Below are 14,213 nucleotides of genomic sequence, written 5' to 3' on the forward strand. Positions count from 1 at the left end.
AATCTTAAGGGGTCTTTATTACTTAGCACAATTTCAACCTATTTAGACTAAATAAATATTCATTGTTGCTGAATATCATGACATAAAAGCTATACTTGAGCCGGGCGCTGGTGGCTCACGCCTGTAATCCTAGCTACTCAGGAGGCTGAGATCTGGGGATCGCGGTTCAAAGCCAGCCCGGGCAGGAAAGACCCTGAGACTCCTATCTCCAATAAACCAGCAGGAAACCGGAAGTGGCGCTGTAGCTCAAGTGGTAGAGCGCTCGCCTTGAGCTGAAGAGCTGAGGGACAGAGCCCAGGCCCAGAGTTCAAGCCCCACGACCGACAAAAAAAAAAAAAAAAAAAAAAAAAAAAAAAAAAAAAAAAAAAAAAGCTATACTTGAGGTGTTTTAATGAAAAAGAATAAGAAAGAATAAAATAGAATAGAAAGAATAAATTTAATGTTGGCTTTAGGTAAAAGGGTCATTTAAAAATACAGTGATAGTGAGGTATGGTTAAACAGAAGAACAGCTTATATACTCAAAACAACTTGAAGATATTATACCCATGCTCATAGTGGTAAACAAATGTGCATCTTAGTAAATACTTGATTTGTATGTACAATCCATAAATATAAAGTTGTAATCGTTTAAATTGGGATACAGCTGGACCCATTGCAACAATGAAATGTACAAATCGTTATGTCGAAAAACGAACTTTACAACTTTGGTGGGGGGGGGAATGGGGGGGAGATGGGAAGGGATGGGAAGAGGAAACAAAGGAGGAAGCAACAATGCTTGATAAGAAATGTACTCAATATCTTGCCCATGTAATTGTAAGCCCTCTGTACGGTATTTTCACAATAAAAAAAAGAAAAAAAGAAAAATAAATAAATATGGCATAGGTTATACAGACATATATAGGTTCACTTTTAAAAAAAGAACAGAATAGAGAAATATCTGCGTTTTCCATTACCTTAAGTAACATGTAGATCAGAAAACCAATGTTCTTAAGCCAATGATCTAGATTCAAACCAATGACCCATCTTTATCTCTTTGTAGTTCTATTGTTAATAAAGTGTTTGGAACATAGTGGATACTCATTAATATTCAATGCATGAAGTTAATTCATTTCTAAGGGGAATTGAGCTCTGGCCAGCTATTTTCTTAATTGTTAAACCAACCAGAATGGTTATCATGGACTTCATGTTCTTCCATTGAATAGCCTGGAAATATAGCTATTTCCAGGCTTCAGAATCCAATTGAGTTTATTTGGAAAGTCTTAAGATTAAGGCAATTTTAGCATTTTTGCACACCAACTATCCAGCAATATTTTCTGAAAAAATATTTCTAAGAACAAACAGAAAACATGCCAGAGGACCAATGGGACAGCATAGATGACGCAGAAGTAAACCTACAGGCATGAAGCCATGTAATTTGATAGGGTAGCCAAAAACAACCAATGGCATTGGGAAAACTGGATATCCACATACAGAAAATGGATACTGGATCCCTATCTGTAACCCTGTACTAATATCAAAGACCTCAATGTAAGACCAGAAACTACTACTGAAAAGAGTAGATAAAACATTGGAACTGGAAAAACTCCGGGAAGATGGCGGAGGAGAAGCTGGAATCTGAACAAGCTCTCGCATAGAAAGCAGCTTTAGAGTTCCAGTGAACAGTCCTAAGCCAGAGAATCACACCAAGTGTGCCATCACAGGACAGAGAGTTAGACAAAAGAGGGGAAGCCAAGGCAAAAAGAAGCACCGAGTGGTCGCCAGCAGCCGCCACGGCGGCGGCGGCGGCGACAGGGTCGCAAGCGGCAGAGACCACAGCCGGGGGCCATACCTGAGCGCTCACACAGAGAGTCCGGGACGAAGGAGCCAGACGCAGCTGGCGAGCGGATTCTACTCAACACCAGCAAGAATCAACAAAGAGCGGACATCTTCACCCTGCAGCTTGCAGACCAGAGACGACCCAGGATCCAAGACTCGGCACCAGAGACGACCCAGGATCCAAGACTCGACGTGAGTACAAGCCCGACATCCTCACTCCTCAGGGAGCAGAGGAAGGAAGGCCACCCCTCCCCCCCCCAGCACCGGTGATCTCCATCTTGGATACCGACAAAGCTCGGAGTTGCTGCTAGCTCCAGCTCAGGCCTTGGAATAAAATGAGTCATTTAGCAGGTCACAAGAACTTAACGCCGAAGTGACCTGCCAGACTCAGCTCCATCCAGGGAAAAGTCACCCAGCTCAGGCGCCAGCCTAACCTCACTGGGTAACCAGAGTCAGAGGCTGCCCCTCCCTCTAGCAGCCACCACAATCAATTGAAAAACAGAAACCCTGAGAATGGCTCCAGGCTGGGCGCTGTGAGCTTTATCACAAAAAAGCCCCAGGGAAAAGCTACTGTTTGTTGAAAGGCCTCAACGCTACCCAGAACCTAGCCTCATCACCACATCCCCCTCTTTTGTGACTCTCAAAGCAGACCACCCTCCCAGAAAACTAACCTGGGAGGGGGATCTCAAAATTTTGGGTAAAGCAGAGCATTTTTCTGCCTCTTCCAACCAATCGACTTAAGAAACCAATCAAGCCACAGGACCTCAAGCTGACCAGAGACTCCAAGAGACTGGTTGCAGATAAAAGGGAGATACAGGATTCTTCCCACTCCTCCCCCCCCCAAAAAAAAAAAAATCAAAAGACTTTTTTTTCTTTTTTTCTTTTTTTTTTTTTTTTTTTTTCTTCTTCTTCTTTTCTTTTTTTTTTTTTTTTTTTGCTTGTTTTTTGTTTTTTGTTACCTTATATATATATATATATATATATATATATGTATATAAATTTTTTCCCTTCTAAAACTTTTATTAATCTTTAATTTTTGCCTCTTCTGAAAAAATAATTGTTTTCCAGTAACTTTTTTTTTCTCATCTTATAATTTTTATTTCAGAATTACGTGAATGAGAGTTTTCCTTTCTTTTCTTGTCTTCTTTCTCTTTTTCTTTCTTTCTTAATTATCTTTTTGTTTTTTATCTAGCTCTACTGAACTTCTGATCTTTTCTTCTCCCTTAAAGCTTTTCACATCTCCTCAATGTCCCTCCCCTTCTCTGAACATATTCACATTCCTCTCTAAATAGATGGTCTTTTAACCTCTATAATAACATTAATTTTTACGTTTCTATTCTTTTTCTGGTCTCTCTTTATTCCCCTTTCCGTCTCTTCTTTTTCTCTCTCTATCTACTTGCATCCTACCCAACCCATTTCCTGCACTGTGATTAGGACATAGTTAACTCTCCTTGTGCCTCCCAACACCAATCTATTCCGATTTTTTACCCACATCTCTCACTAATCCTAATAATTTCTGGTTTTCCAAATTCTTTTCTGCGGTTCGAAGTCCTTTAACATATAGTCGTTTGATGTTGAATAGATGTATCTGTTGAACTAGATTGTATCTGTAGACTATTGACTGTACAAATGCAAACTTTGGTTGATGGTTGCCTTAAGATAGTGTTCTAGCACAAAACTGGTGCAATCTTTATCTCAAATGGGCCGAGTAAGCCGGAAAAACACAAGAAAAATGGCAAATTCGGGTATCTCAATTCCCAACCTTGATAATCAGGGATTAGAACAGATAAAGAATAATCCAGAGGAGAGTTCCCAAATAGCTCTACAAACACTAATAGCAAACATGATAAATGAGAAGTTTGACAATGTACAAAGGACTCTGTATGAGCGTGATAGGGAGAGAGAGGAGGCATCCCAGAAGTTTATACAGGAATATCATAAGCGTGAGGAAGCTTCTCAAAAACAGATACAGGATTTGCGTGAACAACTTGAGAATACTCAAAGAGAAAGGGAGGAATGGCGTGAGCAGGCTGAGAACACTCAAAGAGAACTGCAGGAATCCCACAGAAGGGAGGAAACTAATCAAAGAGTAATTCACGAATTAAGAGACCAGGTAGAGAATACACAAAGATCACTAAAGACATTCATGGAATCCATTAACAAAGAGCTGAAGGAAGTCAGGGAGACCACAAAGGGAATGCTGAATGGAACCCAACAGAAGGAATGGGAGTCCAAAGAAACCATAACCAATCAACTAAGTGATTTGAGAACAAACACTGAACACCAAATTAAGGAAGTAAAGAAATTCATACAAGACCTAAAACAGAGCTTCAACAAAGAACTTGAAGCCATCAAAGCTGACCAATTAGAAGGAAAAGAGATAAAAAACAAAGTAGAGAGTCTTGACAGCAGGTTAGACCATGCAGAAGATCGAATCTCAGGGATTGAAGACAGCCTAGATATTATAGAGAAAGAACATACAACCATCCAAGACAAGTCCAAGAAATATGATAGGTCTATCCAACACCTGGAGGACACCATCAGAAGGCCCAATTTAAGGATAATGGGTGTAGAGGAGCACCTAGAAACAGAAGTTAATGGTCTAGGAAATTTGTTTAACAGGATCCTAGCAGAGAACTTCCCAAACATACAAAAAGATAGGCCTATTCAGATACAAGAAGCTTTTAGAACCCCAAATAGACCAGACCAGAATAGGACATCTCACCGTCACATTATAATCCACACAGGATCAACCCAGACCAAGGAAAAGATCCTTAAAGCTGTCAAGGAGAAAAGGTTAATCACCTATAAAGGGAAACCAATTAGAATTACCTCAGATTTCTCAGCAGAGACAATCAAAGCAAGAAGAGCCTGGAATGACGTATGCCATGCCCTAAAAACAAACAACTATCAACCAAGAATACTGTACCCAGCTAAACTCTCCTTCATAACTGAAGGCCAAATAAAAACCTTCCATAGCAAAGAAAAATTGAAACAATACATCTCCACCAAACCAGCCCTGCAAAAGATTCTTAAAGATGTCCTACACATAGAAAACCAACAGGAACGCAACAAAGGCCAAGAAATTGCACACAAACTGAGAATCCAAGAACCTTAGGAAGAACCCAGTTTTCACAGCCCCCAAGAAGGTGGATAACATGGCAAGAACTCCCAAATACCTCTCAGTCCTATCTCTTAACGTTAACGGACTGAACTCTCCAATTAAGCGACATAGACTGTCCAGTTGGATTAAAAAACAAGACCCTTCTATCTGCTGCCTGCAGGAGTCACATCTTGCCCGGAAAAACAAACATATTTTCAGGGTTAAAGGCTGGAACAAAATCTACCAAGCAAACGGCCCTCATAAACAGGCGGGAGTTGCAATCCTAATATCAGATAAAATAGACTTCAAATTAAAATTCGTGAGAAGAGATAAAGAAGGTCGCTACATACTAATTAAAGGATTTCTCCTTCAGGAGGATATTACAATTCTAAATATCTATTCGCCAAACAATGGAGCACCCAAATTTATCAAAGAAACACTACTTTCCCTCAAATCCCAGATAGATCCAAAGACATTAATCGTTGGGGATTTTAACACACCACTCTCCCCACTAGATAGATCAACTCGGCAAAAACTCAACAGAGAAACCGCAGATCTAAACAGCTGCATAGATCAACTAGACTTAACAGACATTTACCGAACATTTCACCCAGCAGCATCAGAATACACGTTCTTCTCAGCAGCACATGGAACGTTTTCTAAAATAGACCACATTTTAGGCCACAAAGCAAACTTGTCTAAATTCAGAAACATTGAAGTTATACCTTGCATTCTCTCTGACCACAAGGGAATAAAATTAGAACTCAACACCAAAAGCCACCAAAGAAAGTCCGGTATCACATGGAGGCTGAACAACACACTGCTGAATCATGAGTGGGTCATGGAAGAGATTAGAAAGGAAATTCAAATGTTCATGCTATTCAACAAAAATGAACACACAAATTACCAGCTCCTCTGGGACACAGCAAAGGCAGTACTCAGAGGAAAGTTTATAGCTCTGAGCTCCTACATCAACAAATTGGAGAGATCGGAAACTAACAATTTAATGACACATCTAAACCTCCTTGAAAAAGAGCAGCAAGATAAACCCCAATCCAGTAGACGGAAAGAAATAATCAAAATTAAATCAGAATTAAATGAATTAGAATCCAAAAAAACTATAGAAAGAATCAACAAAACAAAGAGTTGGTTCTTCGAAAAACTTAACAAAATTGACAGACCCTTAGCAAACCTTATCAGAAAAAGGAGAGAGCACACCCAAATTAATAAACTCAGAGATGAGAATGGAAACATCACCACGGAAACAACCAAGATTCAGAACATTATAAGGGAATACTTCTCAAAACTTTATGCTAATAAGTTTGAGAACTTGACAGAAATGGACCTTTTCCTAGCAAATATTGACATGCCAAAACTAAACCAAGATGAGTTAAACCAGCTTAACAGGCCCATATCAAGCATTGAAATAGAAACAGCAATAAGAGACCTCCCAGCTAAGAAAAGTCCAGGACCAGATGGTTTTACAGCGGAATTTTACAAGGCCTTCAAAGCAGAGCTCACACCAATACTCCTCCAACTCTTCAATGAAATTGAAAGAGAAAGCTCACTACCGAACACATTCTATGAAGCCATCATAACCCTCATCCCAAAACCAGGCAGGGACTCATCAAAGAAAGAAAACTATAGACCCATTTCTTTGATGAACATTGATGCAAAACTTCTCAACAAAATTTTGGCCAATCGACTTCAACAATTCATCCAAAAAATCATACACCATGATCAAACAGGATTCATTTCAGGGATGCAAAGCTGGTTCAATATACGCAAATCAATTAATATTATTCATCACATCAACAGGAGCAAGAATAAGAACCACATGGTTATCTCAATAGATGCAGAAAAAGCATTTGACAAGATCCAACACCCCTTTATGATGAAGGTTCTGGAAAAATTAGGAATCCATGGAACATTCCTCAATACAATAAAGGCTGTATATGACAAACCTACAGCCAGCATTATACTCAATGGTGAAAAACTAAAGCCATTTCCTCTTAACTCAGGAACAAGACAAGGATGCCCACTCTCTCCACTTCTCTTCAATCTAGTATTAGAATGCCTAGCTACAGCAATAAGGCAAGATGCAGACATAAAGGGGATCCAAATAGGGAAAGAAGAAATAAAACTTTCCCTCTTTGCAGATGACATGATCTTGTATTTAAAGAATCCCATAGACTCCACTCCCAAACTACTCAAGCTGATTCAAAACTTTGGCAAAGTAGCAGGTTATAAAATTAACCCCCAAAAATCAATGGCTTTTCTATATGCCAACAATGAGAAATGTGTGGCTGAAATTAGGAAAGCAACTCCATTTGTAATAGCCCCACAAAAAATAAAATACTTAGGAATTAACTTAACCAAAGAAGTGAAGGACCTCTATGATGAAAACTTTAAAATCTTGAAAAAGGAAATCAACACAGAACTTAAAAAATGGCAAAACCTCCCATGCTCCTGGATTGGCAAGATTAACATCGTGAAAATGGCAATACTTCCCAAGGCTATCTACAAATTCAACGCGATACCTATCAAAATTCCACCCTCATTCTTCAAGGAAATAGAGGAGGCAATCCAAAAATTCATATGGAACAATAAAAGACCCCGAATAGCAAAAACGCTCCTCAACGGAAAGAACACTGCTGGAGGAATATCAATACCAAATTTCAAACTCTACTATAAAGCCATAGTAATCAAAACAGCTTGGTATTGGCATAAGAACAGACCTCAGGACCAATGGAATAGAATTGAAAACCCAGAAATGAACCTACAGACCTATAGCCATCTAATCTTCGATAAGGAAGCTAAAACAATAGAATGGAAGAAAGACAGCCTCTTCAGTAAATGGTGCTGGCAAAATTGGTTAACTACATGTAGAAAACTAAAGCTAGATCCTTATATATCACCCTGCACCAGAATCAACTCCAAATGGATCAAAGACCTTGAACTCAAAGCAGACACTCTGAAAACATTACAGGATGGAATAGGAGAAACACTAGGTCTCCTTGGCTCAGGTCGAAATTTTCTGAATAGAGACCCGGAAGCACAACAAATCAAAGAAAGGTTGGACAAATGGGATTGCATAAGGTTGCAGAGCTTCTGCAGGGCAAATGACATAGCTGGCAAGATCAATAGAAAGCCCACCGATTGGGAGAAGATCTTTACTAGCCATACAACGGACAAGGGTCTCATATCTAAAATATACTTGGAACTCAAAAAATTAAACCACCCAACAACAAATCCTCAAAGAAACAACTGCCCAATAAATAAGTGGGCGAAAGACTTAAAGAGAAGCTTCTCTGAAGAAGAAAGAAGGATGGCCAATAGACACATGAAGAAATGTTCAACATCCCTAGCCATAAAAGAAATGCAAATCAAAACAACATTGAGATATCACCTCACTCCAGTTAGAACAGCAAAAATCAAGAACTCTAATAACAACAGATGCTGGAGGGGATGTGGACTGAAAGGAACCTTACTTCATTGTTGGTGGGAATGTAAACTTGTTCAACCACTTTGGAAAGCAGTATGGAGGTTCCTCAAAAGACTTCACATAGATCTCTCCTATGATCCAGCAATCCCACTTTTGGGCATTTACCCAAATGTTTACAAACAAGACCACACTAAAGCTACCAGCACAACTATGTTTATTGCAGCATTATTTACCATAGCTAAGATATGGAACCAACCCAGATGCCCCTCAGTAGATGAATGGATCAAGAAAATGTGGTATATATACACAATGGAATTCTATGCCTCCATCAGAAAGAATGACATTTCCCCATTTGTTAGGAAATGGAAAGGTTTGGAAAAAATTATATTAAGTGAAGTAAGCCAGGCCCAAAGAAGCATAGGTCCCATGGTATCCATTATTTGCAATATCTAGTATAGGTATGAGTCAAGCGGAAAAGGCCAGATAATGTGATGTTAGGAAAATGAAACCTTAAATATGTATTTTAATGTTTTCGTTTCTTTCATGCATGTGTTTCTAATGCATTTATAAGATTATTTCTTTGTTGCTTTGTATGTCCCTCCCCCACAGTGTAACCCCCGCTTTCACTATATTTGATGTTAGTATAACATGTGGAGGAGATGGGGACAAACAAGTCGTTTAAGGATTCAGGTGGACCTGTTGCAACAATGAGAAGTACAAAATGTCATGTCAAAACCAGCTTTACAATTTCGGTGTGGGGGGGGAGGGGGGTATAATTGGGTGGGGGGAGGGGGGTAAAATTGGGTGGGGGGAGGGGGGAGGCGGGGAAGGGAAGTGAAGGGTAAACAAAGGAGGAGGCTGCAATGCTTGGTAAGAAATGTATGCATTATCCTGCCCATGTAATTGTTGCCCCTCTGTACAGTATGTTCTCAAATAAAATAAAATACAATTAAAAAAAAAAAAAAAAATTGGAACTGCTTGACACAGTCAGGTACTTTCTGACTAAAGTTCCAAGGGCCGAGAGAATTGACAAATGAATAAAGCAAGGCTTTTGCAATGGCATCAAACCAAGAAGTTTCCATTTAGCAAATCTAAAAAGACCGACAGAATGAGAAATCTTTGCTAGCTATACATCAGAGAAAGGTCTAATATCCAGAATATACAAAGAGAAGCTAAACACTCAAAGAATGAACAAGTCAATTAACAAATGTTCAAATGAGCTAAATAGAAACTTCTCAGAAGTAAAAATGGCCAATAGACACATAAAAAATGATCAACATCCCTGACCATAAATGAAATGCAAATCAAAACAACACTGAAATTCCATCTCACTCAGTTAAAACTACCATCATCAAAAATATAAACACCAGATGCTGGTGCAGATGTGGGCAGAAAGAAACCCTAACAACACTGCTGGTGGAATGTAAACTTATTTAACTACTCTTGAAAGCAGTTTGGACATTCCTTGGAAAACTACAAACAGAACTGCTTTCTGATCCAGCAATACCACTCTTGGACATTTCTCCAAAAGAGTACAAATCAGGATATAGTAAGTCCACTTGCATAACCATGCTCATTGATGAACTAGTTACCACTGTCAAGGTATGGAAACAGCCCAGATATCCATCAATGAGTGACAGGATCAAGAAAATGTGGTATATATAGAAAATGGAATTTTATTTATCCATTAAGAATGATATTACATCATTTGTAAAGAAATGGTTAGACCTGAAAAATTATGTTAAATGAATTAAACCATATGCAAAGAGACAAAGGATGCATGTTTTCTTTCATACTTTGAAGTTAGAATTATGTATATAGGCACAAGTAGACATATGCAAGTTGTATGCAAGTGTACACAAATGTATTAATCTAAGTATTACATTTGCAGGGGAGAGTTCAAACAATGTAATTTTTTAGAAAAACCTTCAGTCCAGTATGACCTTATAGTTAGGTAGTATTGGTAGATATCATAAGACATAGCTTTATCTTATCTTTCCTTCAGATGTTTTATTTTTTTTCTGTGTAAATGTCAAGGTGCATTATAGGCATAAGCTGCTCTGGTAAATGGCAAAAAAATTAATATATATCCTGAAACTTATGAAAAGTGAGGGAAGGGGTGGATTGGGAAGGGTGGGTGAGGTTTTTGAAAGGGAAACATTGATCAAGATGCACCTTGATCTGTGTTAATGCTTCAAAATTTTCACCCCAATTTGACCCACTCTTTCCCTTACTTAGTTTTGTGCTGCATATACAATTCTTGATTGCATTTCCCCCTCTTCATTTGACTATTTCTCTCCCCTTTTATACATACACCAGTACAGCTTTACATGTAATTTATATTATATTTCTATATGTAAATATTAATATATATTTTTGTTCATTCACCAGGCCAGCTTTACATATAGTAAAACAACAAATCCTATTAAGTAAAGCTCTATCATTATGCCTATTTTATGTATGAGTTAACGGAGACACACATTGGTTAACTATTTAAAAGCTATTAAGTGGCTGAGAAAAGTTGTGAATGCCATGAGTCTGGTTCCAAAGATAGTACCCTTGACTATAATGCTATATTTTTGAATTGTTTTGTTTTCAGATTCTTCATGTGGACTATGAAATTATATTTAAAATATTAACAGTCTACATAATCATGAAAGTTTGAGACATATTGGTAGGAAGAACATATAAAATTTCTGGTAGTAGCTTATTTTATTGTTACAGATTCTACTAGTCTATAATTATGGTTCTCTTTACCAAAAAGAAACAGTGATCTTTATATTCACTTCAAACTCTGTGGTTTATCCTTTGTGTCATGAATATGATTTCCTGACAACTTCTAATTCATGACTTTAAAAGCTCAACAGTTTATAATGCTTAACCCTAATAAACTACTTTAATAGTGTTAAATAGTACAAGATAAAAATCCTTGACATACTGCTGTGAAGTTAAACTTTGTGTGTGTGTGTTTGTGCCAGTACTGAGGCTTAAACACAGGCTGTCAGTCTCTTGCTTGGTTTCCCCTTTCATTAAAGTCTGTTGGTCTACAACTTGAACCACATTTCACTTTTGGTTTTCTAGTTAATTGACCATTAGTCTCATGGACTTGTCTACTGCTTTCTACTGCTTTTGTAGATCTTAGCTTCCCTGAGTAGCTAAGATTACAGGAATGAGCCACCAGCATGTCTACAAAACCCATTCATTACATAAATATTTCATTCCCATACAAAACTCTGCTACCAAGTCCATTCTTATTGTGAACAAGCAAATGCCAAAGCAAAATATTTATTTCTTTGATGGTATTAAAGGTATATTTAAAATTTACTTTGTTTAATGCTTAGAAAGGAGTCTTATCTGGGCTGTGGCAGAGTACATGAAGTTTATATAGAAGAACTGAAATTACTGTTCTTAGATAGGCTAGCTTGTGAGATAAGGCCCAGTTTGAAACTTCCCTATTACTCTGCAATCCCGCTCCTGGGCATTTATCCAAATGACCACAAACACACTAAAGCCACCAGCACAACCATTTTCATTGCACCATTTTTTACCATAGCTAAGATAAGGAATCAACCCAGATGCCACTCAGTGGCCAAATGGATCAAGAAAATGTGATATATATATATATATATATATATATATATATATATATATATATATATATATATATATATATATATATATATATATGCAATGGAATTCTATGCTTTCTTCAGAAAGAATACAATTCATAAGGAAATGGGAAAAACTTGGGAAAAATTATATTAAGCAAGGTAAGCCAGAGCCAAAGAAACATGGGTTGCATGATTTCCCTCATTTGTTATAACTGAGTTGTGCCTATAAATGTACAAGTAAACACACTAGGTGGTAAAAGACAAAAAATACACTTGGACATGATAAATTGTACAGGATTCTAAACATTCACACAGTAAGACCAAAGGAAGATATTCTTAGGTTCAATAGCTATGTGCATATGTTTATATAAAATGTTTATTGAAATGAACTCTAAGAAAGGGAAACAGGGTTTTTGTTAGTTTGCTTTTTCTTTTTTACTTCCTCTCCTTTGTGACTGTTTATATTTCTGTATCTTTTGTTTTGTATTTAAGTTTATCTGTTTGGGGGAGGGTAAGAGGGAATCACAGAAATGGTGGGACAAAGGGTGAACAAATGTAGCAGTTATACTCACTAAACACTATGTTGAAAATACAACTTTTGCTTGGAGGGAGGAAGATAGCAGAGGAGCAGCTGGGGGTTAAGCCAGCTCTCCCATAGAAACCAGTATTAGTATTCTAGTGAAAAATCCAAGGCTAGAGAGTCACACCAAGTATGTTAACATAGTACAGAAAGTTTGGCCAGAGAGAAAAAACTCAGGCAGCTTAGTGAAGGACACAGATTCAAGCACCAGGATTCGCAGCAACAGCTGCAGCAGCTGCTGTCATGGGCGGCCATATCCTCAGTGAAATCTTAGGATAGAGATGCCAGAGGCAGTGAGCAAGCAGATTCTATTCACCACCAGCAAGAACCGACAAGGAATGGAAATCTTCATTCGCCTCACTACGAACAGTCACAGACCGTGGCCCGGAAACCAAAGAAAACCTGTGAGTATGCCCAAGACATCCTCACTCCTTCTCACAGGTAACCCATCCACATCACGAGAGAAAAACTCCATCTTTGATACTGACACAGGCCCAGCTAGAGCAGCTAGCATAACTGAAGCCTCAGAAGAAGATATTAGGAGCCATTTAACAGGTCAAAGGATCTAATCTGCCCAGGGCTCAGCTCCACACTTGGGGAGGGATGCCCCTCCCAAGTGGAGGCAGCTCCCTGTGGGTGGGTGAACAGAGCCAGAGGCTACCCTATGCATCTGCAGCATAGGAAGCAACTCCAACCCTTAAACAATTGGAAACTGGTTACACATAAATCCTGAGATTGGCTCCAGACTGGGCTGATTGAGTCTCTCAGGAGTTTGCCCATCAGGGTAAAGCTACTGATCACTGATGGGCCACAGCCCTACCTACAAACTAGCACCTCACACAGCAACTCCAAGCTAGAGGAAACAGCCACCTCGCTCTTTTGTGATAAACAAAGTAGATAGTCCTCCCATTGAACTAGCCTGGGAAGGTGACATAAGCTCCCAGGTAAGGAAGAGCTTCCTTCAGCTTACCCAAACAAACTGGTTTGAGAAACCAACCAAGCCACAGGACATCCAAACAACACAAGCAAACCAGAGACTCCACCACCAAGAGACTGGTTACAGACACATGGGAGACACAAGATCTCCCCCTGCCCACCCCCCAAAAACTTTTTAAGACTTTTTATACCTATTTTAAAACTGTTGTCTATTTTTTTCATTTTATTATTTTTAATTTTTTTGTTGTTTCTTTTTTATTATTTTTTAAATATCCTCTTTATAATCTTTTCCCTTTTGGTACTTTTTTGCTTTGTTTAATTGCTGTCCTATTCATCCCCAGATATATACCTGTCTTTAATTATTAGACTTTATCCTTCATTGTGTGCATACCTAATTCAGATATTGCTCAAATCACAAACTCTCAGCCTTTAACTCCATTAATTGTAGAATTATTTCTTTATACTTATATAAATTTGTAAGTGTTCCTTTTAACATTTTTAATTTTTTATCTTTCCTTTTTATCTCTCTTCTCCTTTTCTTCTATCCCTGCCATTTCTCTGAATCACTCTCATCTTCCCTTCTTAAATTCCTCCAATCTTATTTTCTCCTCACAATTCTCCCTAAACCTATTAATTTCTGGTCTGCTGACCCCTTCCTTGATCTTTCTTAGTCCATTGATCCCTAGCTGTTTGTTGTTGAACTAGATTGTATCTATTGAACTA

General features: G+C 38.3%; 1 protein-coding gene across 1 annotated transcript in view; it reads right to left on the reverse strand.

Annotated features, from left to right (window-relative positions):
• The window catches only part of LOC138839809 (uncharacterized), a 351,218-nt gene that overhangs the window by 174,776 nt on the left and 162,229 nt on the right, over nt 1–14,213 (reverse strand). The gene's annotated exons all lie outside the window — the stretch shown is intronic.

The sequence above is a fragment of the Dipodomys merriami genome, unplaced genomic scaffold, assembly GCF_024711535.1.
Source record: "Dipodomys merriami isolate MVZ:Mamm:240054 unplaced genomic scaffold, mDipMer1.0.p SCAF_3, whole genome shotgun sequence".
Classification (NCBI taxonomy): domain Eukaryota; kingdom Metazoa; phylum Chordata; class Mammalia; order Rodentia; family Heteromyidae; genus Dipodomys; species Dipodomys merriami.